This window comes from Arvicola amphibius, chromosome 15 (genome assembly GCF_903992535.2).
Source record: "Arvicola amphibius chromosome 15, mArvAmp1.2, whole genome shotgun sequence".
Classification (NCBI taxonomy): Eukaryota; Metazoa; Chordata; class Mammalia; order Rodentia; family Cricetidae; genus Arvicola; species Arvicola amphibius.
The window spans coordinates 15204574-15217208 of NC_052061.1; the positions used below are offsets into that span (position 1 = coordinate 15204574).

General features: G+C 41.9%; 1 protein-coding gene across 3 annotated transcripts in view; it reads right to left on the reverse strand.

The window, feature by feature from the left end:
- Positions 1 to 10546: 10546 nt before the first annotated feature.
- The window catches only part of LOC119801630 (protein arginine N-methyltransferase 9), a 68303-nt gene continuing 66214 nt past the window's right edge, over positions 10547 to 12635 (reverse strand). The window contains exons 15-16 of one of the 3 annotated variants that reach the window (XR_005283266.1): positions 11131 to 11199; positions 10547 to 10718 (exon numbers count right to left, since the gene is read on the reverse strand). The gene's annotated coding sequence lies outside the window, so the exon portion shown is untranslated. Of the gene's footprint in view, positions 10719 to 10803; positions 11231 to 12635 lie in introns of those variants that run through there. The other 2 variants (XR_005283265.1, XR_005283264.1) reach the window with 2 other exon arrangements.

Consider the following 12635-nt stretch of genomic DNA (forward strand, 5'->3'; position numbering starts at 1 on the left):
GAGAGTTTGACTTCTTTTCTGATTTGTATCCCCTTGATCTCCTTTTGCTGTAGCTAGGAACTCAAGAACTATATTGAATAGATATGGAGAGAGTGGACACCATTGTCTTGTTCCTGATTTCAGTGGGATCACTGGGAGTTTCTCTCCATTTAGTTTGAGGTTGGGTGTTGGCTTGCTGTATATTGCCTTTATTATGTTTAGGTATGTTCCTTGTATCCCTGTTCTCTCCAAGACCTTTATCATGAAGGGATGTTGTATTTTGTTGGAGGCTTTTTCAGCATCTAATGAGATGATCATGTGGTTTTTTTTCTTTCATTTTGTTTTCACGATGGATTACATTGACACATTTTTTGTGCATTCCCTGCATCTATGGGATGAAGTAACTTGGTCATGGTGGATGATTTTTCTGATATATTCTTGGATTTGGTTTACCAGTACTTTATTGAGTATTTTTTAATTAATGTTCGTGAGGAAGATTGGTCTGTAATTATCATTCTTAGTTGTGTCTTTGTGTGGTTTGGGTATCAGGGTAATTGTAGCCTCATAAAAAGGGTTTCACAATGTTTCTTTTGTTTCTATTGTGTGGAACAATTTGAGGAGTATTGGTATTAGTTCTCTTTGAAAATCTTATAGAATTCTGTGCTGAAACCATGTGGCCCTGGGCTTTGTTTGTTTGTTTGTTTGGAGACTTTTGATTACTGTTTCTATTTTTTTTTAGCAGTTATAGGTCTATTTAATTTGCTTCTCTGGTCTTGATTTGATTTTGGTAAGTAATATTTTCCCAGAAAATTGTCCATTTCCTTTAAGTTTTCCAGTTTTGTGAAGTACAGGTTTTCAAACTATGACCTAATGATTCTCTGAATTTCTTCTGTGTCTGTTGTTATGTCCCCTTTTTCATTTCTGATTTTGTTAATTTGGATATTCTCTCTTTGCCTTTTGGTTAGTTTCGATAAAGATTTGCCTATTTTGTTGATTTTCTAGAGGAATCACCTCTTTGTCTCATTGATTCTTTGTATGTTTTTTTTGTTACTACTTTGTTGATTTCAGCTCTCCATTTGATTATTTACTGCCATCTACTCCTCCTGGGTGAGCTTGTTTCTTTTTGTTCTTGAGTTTTCAGGTGCTCTGTTAACTCACTTGTGTGGGATTTTCCCAACTTCTTTATGGAGGTGTTTAGTGCTATGAACTCTTCTCTTAACACTGCTTTCATTGTATCCCATAAATTTGGGTATGATGTGTGGTCATTTTCTTTGAATTTTAGGAAGTCTTTAATTTCTTCTTTTATTTTTTACTTGACCTACTGATGATTCAGGTGAGCATTGTTTAATTTCCATGTGTTTTGGAGCTTTCTGAAATTACTGTTGCTGTTGAATTCAATTTTAAGCCATTTTGATCCAAAAAGATACAGGGGGTTATTCCAATTCTTTTGTTTCTGTTAAGGTTTGCTTTGTTATCGAGTATGTGGTTGATTTTAGAGAAGGTTCCATGAGGTGCCAAGAAGAATGTATATTCTGTGTTTGGATGGAATATTCTATAGTTGTGTGTTAAGTCCATTTGAGTCATAACATCTGTTAGTTCCCTTATTTCTCTGTTAATTTTCTGTCTGACAGACCTGCCCAGTGGTGAGAGTAGGGTGTTGAAGTCTCCCACTATTAGTGTGTGTGTGGTTTAATGAGTGATTTAAGCTTTTGTAGTGTTTCTTTTACATATGGGGGTGCCCCTGTGTAATGAGGACGCTGCTTGTTCATCCCTGCCACCCAGAACCGAAATAATCACACATAAACTATATTAATTAAAACACTGCTTGGCCCATTAGCTCTAACTTCTTATTGGCTAACACATCTTAATTTAATCATTTATATTAATCTGTATATTGCCAAGTGGCAGTGGCTTACCAGCAAAAATTCGGCATGTCTGACTCTGGTGGCTCCATGGCGTCTCTCTCTGACTCTGCCCTTCTTTCTCCCAGCATCCAGTTTTGTCTTTCTCTGCCTACCTGTGTTCTGCCTTGCTATAGGTCCAAAGCAGTCTCTTTATTCATCAATGGTAATCATAACACACAGAGGGGACTCCCACATTACCTCCCCTTTACTGTTTAAATGAAAAGGAAGGTTTTAACTTTAAAATAGTAAAATTAAATATAATAAAACCGTTATCAAGCAAAACTTACAGTTACCATATTTATTTCTACTTTATCTTTTATCATAACTAAGGAAAACTATATTATTACTATCTATCTATTCTTCAACTCCATCAAAGACTCCAGAAGGATATAATATTACCTAAATAAACAGGAAGTGCATTGTAAGCAAATTCCAAAACTCTAGAATTGACAGAGGCATCTCTCTGCCTGGACAGTCACCCAAGGTTTTTCTGTACCATTGGGGTATTCATCTTCAGCCTTCAGGCCCATAGTACCCAGCAAACTTTTCCATGAAGCAGGAAAAGACAGATCTGCCTACATTGGCAGTTTTCCAGTCACTTCCTTCTGTATCCTGCAGAATGTCTGTCAGACTCTTTCATGAAGCAGGGACCCCAAAGGATCATCTCACCTTTATGCAAGTTTTGTAGTCATTTCTCTGTGGATCCTGCATGTCCAGTAAAGCAGTCCAGGCAAAAGCAGTTTCTTGCCCAAATGACTTGCCAACTCCCTAAGGAGCCTCTTCAATGCCCATCGTCCTTTTGAAGTAACTTGGTGCTGCCAGGAGCAGATGTGTGTCACTGTCATGAAAAGTCTTAAGTTCTTAAACATTTTAAATGCCATATTCTGTAGTCTTTGAAAGGTTTGAATAATGCCTATCCATCTGAAATATGTCTCTACACATTTAGAAAATCTAACATGACTACAAGCTTGACTATTATAGATGATTATCTATTAACCTATATTTCTTAATTATACATAGCATTTTTAAAATGAATTATACAATCACACTACCTTAATCAGGAACAGAAATATACATATAACAAGATTGACCTTAAATTTTTATCAATAGACCAAGATCTATACTAATGCAAATTATTCATATCTCTATCATGTCCCCCTTTAAATGTAAACAAACATTTATAGACAATATTTGGGAATGTGGGCATAGTTATTTCTCTCCAAACTGCTTCCTACTGTTTATTGAGTAAAGTAATTTTTGAGGGTATTATTAGGGTGTTCATGGTGACCTTTCAGAGGGCCCATTCCATAAAATCATATTGGTCTGGAAGCAATCCACAGATTCTCATCTTCTGTGAAAACAAAAGAAGAACCTCTTTTCCAAAGCAACATATCCTTAGACTCAAATTTTGGAATCAAGATACCTTTATCTTGGTTTAACTTAGCAGTCCACACAATGAAATGTCTCTCTGTACTTAGCTCCTGTTTCACAGCCAAAATTTTCAAAGAAAACACAATAATATACGTAATTCAGACTTTGTGAATTTTCCATCTTTACGTGGCTTATTTTTCTTTACTTCTTTTAATCTATGACTTCTGTACTCTGTCTCTTTTTTTAAAACTGATTTTTATTGAGCTCTATATTTTTCTCTGCTCCCCTCCCTGCCTCTCCCCTCACACCTTCAACCCTCCCCCAAGGTCCTCATGCTCTCAGTTTACTCAGGAGATCTTGTCTTTTTCTACTTCCCATGTAGATTAGATCTATGTAAGTCTCTTTTAGTGTCCTCATTGTTGTCTAAGTTCTCTGGGATTGTGGTTTGTAGGCTGGCTTTCTTTGCTTTACGTTTAAAAACCACTTATGAGTGAGTGCATGTGATAACTGTCTTTCTGTGTCTAGGTTTCCTCACTCAAAATAATGTTTTCTAGCTCCATCCATTTTCCTGCAAAATTCAAGATGTCGTTATTTTTTCTGCTGTGTAGTACTCCATTATGTAAATGTACCACATTTTTATTATCCATTCTTCAGTCGAGGGGCATTTAGGTTGTTTCCAGGTTCTGGCTCTGACAAACAAAGCTGCTATGAACATAGCTGAGCACATGTCCTTGTGGCACGATTGAGCATCCTTTGGATATATACCCAAAAGTGGTATTACTGGGACTTGAGGAGGGTTGTTTCCTAATTTTCTGAGAAATCGCCACACCAACATCCAAAGAGGCTGTACCAGTTTGCATTCCCACCAGAAATGCAGTAGTGTTCCCTTTACCCCACAACCTCTCCAGCATAAGTTGTCATTAGTGTTTTTGATCTTGGCCATTCTTATAGGTGTGAGATGGAATCTCAGAGTTGTTTTGATTTGCATTTCTCTGATGACTAAGGATGTTGAACATTTCCTTAAGTGTCTTTCAGCCATTTTAGATTCCTCTGTTGAGAGTTCTCTGTCTATACTCCACTTTTTAAATTGAATTATTTGTTCTTTTGATGACCAATTTCTTGAGTTCTTTGTATATTTTGGATATCAGACCTCTGTCTGATGTGGGGTTAATGAAGATCATTTCCCATTCTGTAGGCTGTCGTTTTGTCTTGTTGACCGTGTCCTTTGCTTTACAGAAGCTTTTCAGTTTCAGGAGGTCCCATTTATTAATTGTTTCTCTCAGTGTCTGTGCTGCTGGGATTCTATTTAGAAAGTGGCCTCCTGGGCCAATGCATTCAAGTGTATTCCCCACTTTCTCTTCTACAAGGTTCAGTGTGGCTGGCTTTATGTTGAGGTCTTTGATCCATTTGGAATTGAGTTTTGTGCATAGTCATAGATATGGATCTATTTTAATTCTTCTACATGTTGATATCCAGTTATGCCAGCACCACTTGTTAAATATGCTTTCTTTTTTCCACCTGATATTTTTTTGCTTCTTTTTCAAAAATCAGGTGTTCATAGGTGTGTGGATTGATATCTAGGTCTTCGATTTGGTTCCATTGGTCCTCCTTTATGTTCTATTGCCAATACCAGGTTGTTTTCATTACTGTAGCTCTGTAGTAGAGTTTGAAGTCAGGGATTGTGATGCCTCCAGAAGTTCTTTTATTGTACAGGATTGTTTTGGCTATCCTGAGTTTTTGCTTTTCCATATGAAGTTGAGTATTGTTCTTTCAAGGTCTGTGCAGAGTTTTGCTGGGCATTGCGTTGGATCTGTTGTACTCTGTCTCTTTAAAGACTTTTTTTACTTCTTTTTCACCTCTCTATACTCTTTTTCTTCTCTCTTCCAAGCCTACATACATTTATCCAACACTGTGACTCATTTAGAGTTCTTTTATCTCTGAATCTGTCCTTATTGTGTTTATCTTCAATTCTATACTGTCTTGAAGAGCTTTTAAAATGGTAAGCAGCTTGGTTGCAGCTGCTCTGGTTGCTGGCTCTGCCTCTCTCCACTTGGAAAATGGTGGACGTACCATTGCTGCCAGGTCTGGTAGAAGCTGCACTCAATACTTTAACTCTGAGAATAAGCATTCAATAATAAACCCCATAGTTTAACAAGGCTCTGTTTAATCTGGAATCAATCTGTCCATGGTACACAGGCTGTGCTTTAAACAGGTGTGTCATAAAAGTCCTGCCCTCTCCTCTCAGTGCTCTCAGGGTCGTGGGAACACAGTATTAAGGATGAGTAGTGGACCCTTCCTGAGTCTGGCTCAGAGAAAATGGACACAGGACTCTGAATATTCCACATGCAGAATTGCTCTTTCTGTGTTGAAGCTAGGGGAGTTACTGAATCAACATGTCTACATGAGGATACCTTGTCATTGTTAAGTGATGACAGAGAGTTCTTCATGACAGCCAGTAATGTATATGCCTCACCTGCCCCAAGCTTGACAGGATACCCCACCATTGTGACAGAACAGGCCTGCTAGAAAGGGGACCAGAGTCACTCGTTTGCCACCGAGATGACACCTGTTGCTTTGTTTGCTGAGAATTTCCTGGTTAGTGTAGGTCATGTGAGTTACAATGTACAAATGCATTGTTTCTGGTTCCTTCTGGAACTGGTTGACCGTGTATGGATCTGTGTTTATGATTATTAGTTAGATGTTTCATAGTGCATGGATCCTAAACTCTAGTCAGATAGAGAAGATTCTGACTCAAGCGGACAAACTTATGTGTGACGACTGTGAACATGGATTCCATGGCTTAGTTTGAATGAGGATGGACCCCATGGGTGAACATGTTTGGATATGTATCCCCAGTAGGTAAAACTGCTTGGGAAGGAACAGGAGGTATGGCCTTGAAGGAGGAAGTATCAGTGGGTCAGGGCGGGGGTCATAGAGCTTTAAGGATTCTAAAGCCAAACCCATTCCAAGTAATATCCTCCCCCCGCTCTGTCTCTGTCTGTCTCTCTGTCTCTGTGTGTGTGTGTGTGTGTGTTGCTTGAGAATCAGTGTCAGCTATCACCTCCAGCTCCAATGCCATGACTGTCTGCCTATTGCTAGATTCCCATCAGGATGGTCATGTGCTGTCCCCCTCTGCAACTGTGGACCCCTAAGTAACATGCTTTCTCCCATCAATGGCCTTGGTCACAGTGCTTTGTCAAAGCGATAGAGTAGAAACAGCAGGAATGGGCAAATTCAGTACCAAGTTTCTATCTCAAAGGCCCTAGGGTATCTGGCAAATGATTCATGACACAGGGAGACGATAGGGTAACAGGGACAACTGGAGCAGGAAACCGACCAATCACTGAGCACCCTGACTCTGAACCCAGAGTCAGAGAAAGAAACACACCCTGGATTTGAGACCTGGGCCAGGAAAGAAACATCTTTATCCCTGAACCCAGGAGTAAAGACATGTGCCCTGGCTCTGAAACTAGTGTCAATGAAACACACTTTGTCCCTAGAATCAGAGCCAGTGAAAGAAATATACCCTGGTCCTAAGATTAGAATCAAAAAGTTAAAAAGGACCAGTAAGAGAAACACAGTTTGGCCATGAAGGTAGAGCCACCTCTGCCCCTGCCCAACTGAACCAACCAATCCCAGGGCAGGAAACTGACCAATCACTGAGCACCCTGACTCTAAACCCACAGTCAAAGAAACACACCCGGTACTTGAGGCCTGAGCCAGGAAAGAAACATCTTTATCCCTGAACCCAGGAGTAAAGACATGTGCCCTTGCTCTGAAACTAGTGTCAAAGAAACACACTTTGTTCTCAGAATCAGAGCCAGTGAAAGAAATATGCCCCGGTCCTAAGATTAGTGTCAAAAAGCTAAAAAGGACCAGTGAAAGAAACACAGTTTGGCCATGAAGTCAGAGCCATCTCTTCCCCGACCAGCTAAACTGACCAATCCCTGAACAGGGAAAAACTAACCAATCCCCCTTCTCCCTGGGAAAACTCCGCCCCTAAGAAGCCCTATATAAGCCTCTCCACCTCTTCAGTTGAGAGTGGCAGTTAATCCCTCCCTGGCAGAGGCATCAACTCTCCTGGACTCCTCCATCCCAAATGAGTCTTGGGTGACGACCTTCATTCACCAGCACAGAGCAGAAGAACCTGGCTGGGATGTCTTTTAGGGGACTGAGCTGAAAAACCTTGCTGAGACGCTCTGTAGGGGCCCTCAGCAAAGCAGAGCAGAGCGGAAGAACCTTGCTAGGATGCTCCTTAAAGGGACTGAGCAAGACCAATTGATGAAAAGTAACAACTTTTCGCTGGAGCAGGAGGAGATTGCTACATTTCTGCTGGGGACTTCCCCTAGCAGAGAGTTAGCAGAAGAAACATCTTGGGCCGGAGAAGGAGGAGATTGCTACATTTCTGCTGGGGGCTTCCCCTAGCAGAGAGAAGAAACATCTTGGGCCAGAGAAGAAGCAGACGGCTCTGCTAGGACTCTCCTGTAAGGGAGCAGAGCAGAACTCAGCTGTTGCGGCTCTCCAGGAGAGGAGCAGGATCCCTATATCCTGCAGGAAGACCATCCCCCACTGCACCCCAGCTTCAGGTAACCTGGCTTCCTGATAGTCAGGGCACCTTTCCTCCAGTGCTGAGCTGTCCTATCGCAGCTCCAGCCTTTATAGGTGTCCTCTTGCAGCTCTACCCCTCCATTCCTATTGTGGCCCACCACCACCCCCAGAGCTATCCTATTGTGGTGCAACCCCCTCCAGAGCTGTCCTATTGCGGCTCTAAGTATATCCTGGCTTCCTCTTAAGTCAGGATATCCCACTACCACTACTGTACCACATTCCCCTACTTTTTGGTGCCGAAACCTGGGATAGACTCCCCTAGTACCTGTGCTCTCTCCCTGGGGTCTGAGCCTCACTGGGACCCTATCCCTTATCTCCAGTCCATCTACATCAGTCTCACCTTCTGGCTCACCGATCGCTCGACATTCCATGCAAAAGAGGCAATTGGGTGAGTTCCCTCTTTGGTCAGTGTAACGTTTCCCTGGGTCTGAGGAAGTGATCAATGAGTGCCCGTCACCCCATAGTACTCTTGGAAGTGGAGGTACCCCCAGCCATGGTCTTTAAGGCTACCGTTGGCCCTCTTTACCTGACCACAGCCCCCACACACTTGGAGCTGCTATCAGGTAGCTTCCTTAGGCCCAATTGTGCTATAGCATCCCTTCCTGTCCTCTTCTATCCTCACAGACGGAGCCACAAAAGCCTCCTTTTCCCAGTCCTTTTCCTGTGGATGAGACCCTGCCCCTAGAGCTCTCTTTTCTTTTGCCTTCATCTCTGTGGAAGCCCTGGTACCAGGCACCCGAGTCTCTCCAGGGCTTGAGAGTTAAGCCTGAGTTGGTTAGAACAAGACACTAAATTTTTCAGAACTACAGTCACAGATGGTTGTGAGCTACCATGTTGGTACTGGAAATCAATCCTGGGTCCTCTGGGAGAGCAACTAGTGTTCTTAACCACTGAGCCAACTCTCCCGGCAACGCTCTTGACCACTGAGTTCTCTTAACAACTCTTTCTTAGGCATATGGTATGTTGTATGTGCGTGTTTCTCACTATGTTGCTCAGGCTAATCTTAAACATTGGGGCTCAAATGACCCTTCTGTCTTAGCCTCTTATGCTGGGACGACAGGGACATGAATCATGACACCCAGCTTGTATTTCAAATCAGGATAGACCATGTGTCCAACTTTCCTCAGAAGTGGTTTGCCTTTTTTTAAAAAATATTTCTACATGAGTTTTAGGATTGTTCACCTGACTAATGCCACTAAGATTCTGCTGCCAGTTGTACTGAATCTATATATTCCTATGGGTAGTGTGGGCATTCTGATAAGATTTATTTGGATTCACAGTGTGTCCTTCCATTTTCTCTTTCTTTGACCAGTGATTTGTTTTCATTTTTGGACTAGACCAGGCTGGACTGGAACTTATTAAGTTCTGCCACCTCTGCGTCCTGAGTGCTGGGTATACCATTAAGTCTGGCTCAAAAATTTTGAATTTCTAATCAAGAAATTTTTGCTAAAGCATTAAGAATTTATGTTTAAAGAATAAGACACAGCCAAGTAGTGGTGCATGTTTCTAGTCCCAGCACTTGGAAGGTACAGGCAGGCTGCTCTGAGTTCAAGGTCAGCCTGGTCTACAGAGGGAGTTCCCAGACAGCCAGGAATACATAAAGAAACCGTGTCTCAATATGAAAAAAGAAAACAAAACAAAACAAAGAATAAAAATTAAGACATGTAAGAGTTTCAGAAAACAGTACTAGATTTATTGAAAGATATGTAATTAAAGTATAATTATGTAAACTTAAGTGGCACATGATTATGATTAAATTAAATTAATCTGAATTTTATATTTACATTTTTAGTCCAGAGCATTACATTCATGCAGTGGTAAGAAGCACTGATTTTTTATTATTTTTTTTATCTTCAAATGTCCATCCTGTTGAGAAATGCAAGAGCACTCAGCTGAAGTTGTTACCTACTATTTGAATATATGATACCCTAATAGTTTAAGAAAGCCAAAGCCTAAGAAATTTAAACACTATTTGTGATACATAAAACACATGTTATTTGTATGTATTAGTATTATATGTGTGTATATTATATAGTAGTTATATCTGGCTTTTGCCTATCTTTGAAATTTTTCCAATATTCTGAACTGTGGAAACTCTCTAGGAGTCTGTGATGTGTCGAGGAGCTTCTTCTGCTCATCTGGGATGTCATTCATGGTGTCTTCAGACAGCTGGTCTGCAGAGAGTGTGTTCTGTGAAGAAACTGTGTCTTCCAGGTCTGGATATTGGCCTGCATCGTCAGGAGGGCCCTACTCGTCTGGAATGTCAATCATGACTTCACACAGCTTGGATACAGCAGCTACATTCGGGGGGGAATAACTGTCTGTTTAAAGCCCTGATACTGGCCCTGGGGTAAGGATGACTTTGAACCTGGAGACCTTATCTTACAGATTTGGGTCAGGGTGCCACACAAGCATGAGGAACTGAGTTCGATCTTCAGCCCGGGTACAAAGCTGGGCATGTTTCTAGTCCCCATGCTAGCAAGGCAGAGATAGGATCCCTGGGGCTCTCTGGTCAGCCATCCTAGCTGAGCCCCAGGACAGCGAGAGACCCTGTTCCAAAACCCAAGCTGAACATCCTGAGGGACCACACCTGAGGGTCATCTCTGACCCCACGTGCACACACACAAACCTACCTTCCCAACATACACACTTAAACTAACAGAAGTTAAGCAGCTGTTACTTACCGACACATCTCACTTGCTCAAAAAGATCGTCTCTGATGTCTGACACATCCCACATGGCGAGGAAGGAGTCAAAGCACGAGCCTTCCTCTGCCTCTTGTATGTAGGGTTTATACGAGAATGCTTAATGATGGGCAATGGCCTCGAAGAACATTTCGATGCAGATAATGAAATCCTACAACAGCCACACAAATATCAAACATCTTTGGGCTTCGATCTAATTTTTCAAATTGCTAACTTTTCAAAGTTACTTATTTGAAATATAATCCAGAATATATTCCTTTTTCAACATTTTTCCCCGCTTCATAACATGACAAGCAAGATTTGCGTCTCTTGTGCTTTCCCTCACTCAAGAATTTCTCAATGCATTACACAAGCACTGAAAGGAGCCATGCAGACATAAGCGGACCAGGAATAAAATCAGTACCAATCAGTCCCTATGGGCCGTTTCTCTCGGGTTCTCGCTCCTCACTACAGAGTAAGCTAACAGTCTTGCCCACTGTTTGCACATTGGCAGGTTCTAGGCATCACTGCATTAAATAGCTTAAACAGTAACACCCCCCGAGTTCAGAGACAGCCCTACTTACCTGCAGGCCTGTGGCCACAGCTTCGGCACTTTGCCATTCCCACGTGCTCTTTTCGGCAATTACTCCAACCTTAACCAAGAAAGCAATAATCACTGCTTGCCTGGATGTCAAGAAGAGGTAAATGTCAAATCTAAGTCATGAAATGACCAGCTGTTTTGTGCAATTAGGGGCTAGGGAGGTGGCTCAGTAGGCAAAGCACTTGTTGTACAAGTGTGAGGAAGGTCCTAAGTGAGAAGCACAGAACCCAGTAAGGCTGGCATGTAGCACACACACGTAAACCAGCACTCCTGAGGGGAGCTGAGAGGTGGGATGGAGTCCGGAGAAGACCACAGGCCAGCAAGCCTTGTGTGTACATTGAACAATTAAGAGACCCCCACCTCAATGCAAGACACGGACACCCAAAGCTCCTCATCTCCACATGCACATGTTAGACACTAACAAACTCACATACCCTTAAAAATGGCAAAAATCAACGTTATGACTAATCAAGCAAACCCATATCTTAATATGTCTCCTTTAGAGACTTATTTTATGTATATGAATGTTCTACTGCATGCAGACCTGTGCACAATGTGTGTGCAGTTTGGTGGCCAGAAAAGGGCACTGGCCACACTGGCCCTAGATTTTACTGAACCCGAGTCCTCTGCAGGGGTACGGGGTGCTCTTAACCACTGTGTGCTCTCAGCCCTGAACACACAGGGGACGTATGATGGCAGCACTACTTAGATTTCTGAGACCACTTAATTCAGCAGCGTTATGGATCATCTCTTGACTCTGGTCACGGACAGAGGATCATTCTTCTTGATATGTATGATATGATTATTCCTTCTACCTTAAAGGAATGAAAACTCAGCATCATTAAACTAGATAATCATCACTAACTCCAAAAGACAAGGCCTGATTTTGGAAAGTGTGACGGATAAACATTGACTCCAGCTCACCTTTTCCCTGTAAACTACCTGGTAGTTGGGTATCTGCAGACATCCCCCCCCCAAGTAATTTTTAGCCTAAGTACTGGGTTTTGCATTCGTCCGGTTTCTAAGCAGCAAACAAACAAAGCTTAAGCCATAAACTGCTCCAGCTTGAGGGCAGAATAAAGAGCTGACCTGGTTTGTTTCAGCGTGGCTGTCTTTACTTTGTGAGCTGTAGAACTTTGAGGTCTAAGAGAGGAATCATATAAATTGACACTTTGGATTTTTTTAAGGGAGCGTTTCTGAGGTAGTTTGATTGTGCTTCATAATTGGACATCAAATGGTTTTTGTCTGTGTTTGAGACTCGGTCTGTGTAGACCATGCTGGCCAAACTCACAGAGAGCTGCTTCCCTCTGCCTCCTCAGTGCTGGGATGAAAGGTGGCACCAGTAAAAGACCGGTGTAGGAGTTCCTTCTGTTTGTGTGTTGTGTGCTGCTTTCATTGGTTAACGAATAAAGAAAATGCCTTGGCCTAGTTGATAGGGTGCAACTTAGGTAGATGGAGAAAACAGAACTGAATGCTGGGAGGAAGAAA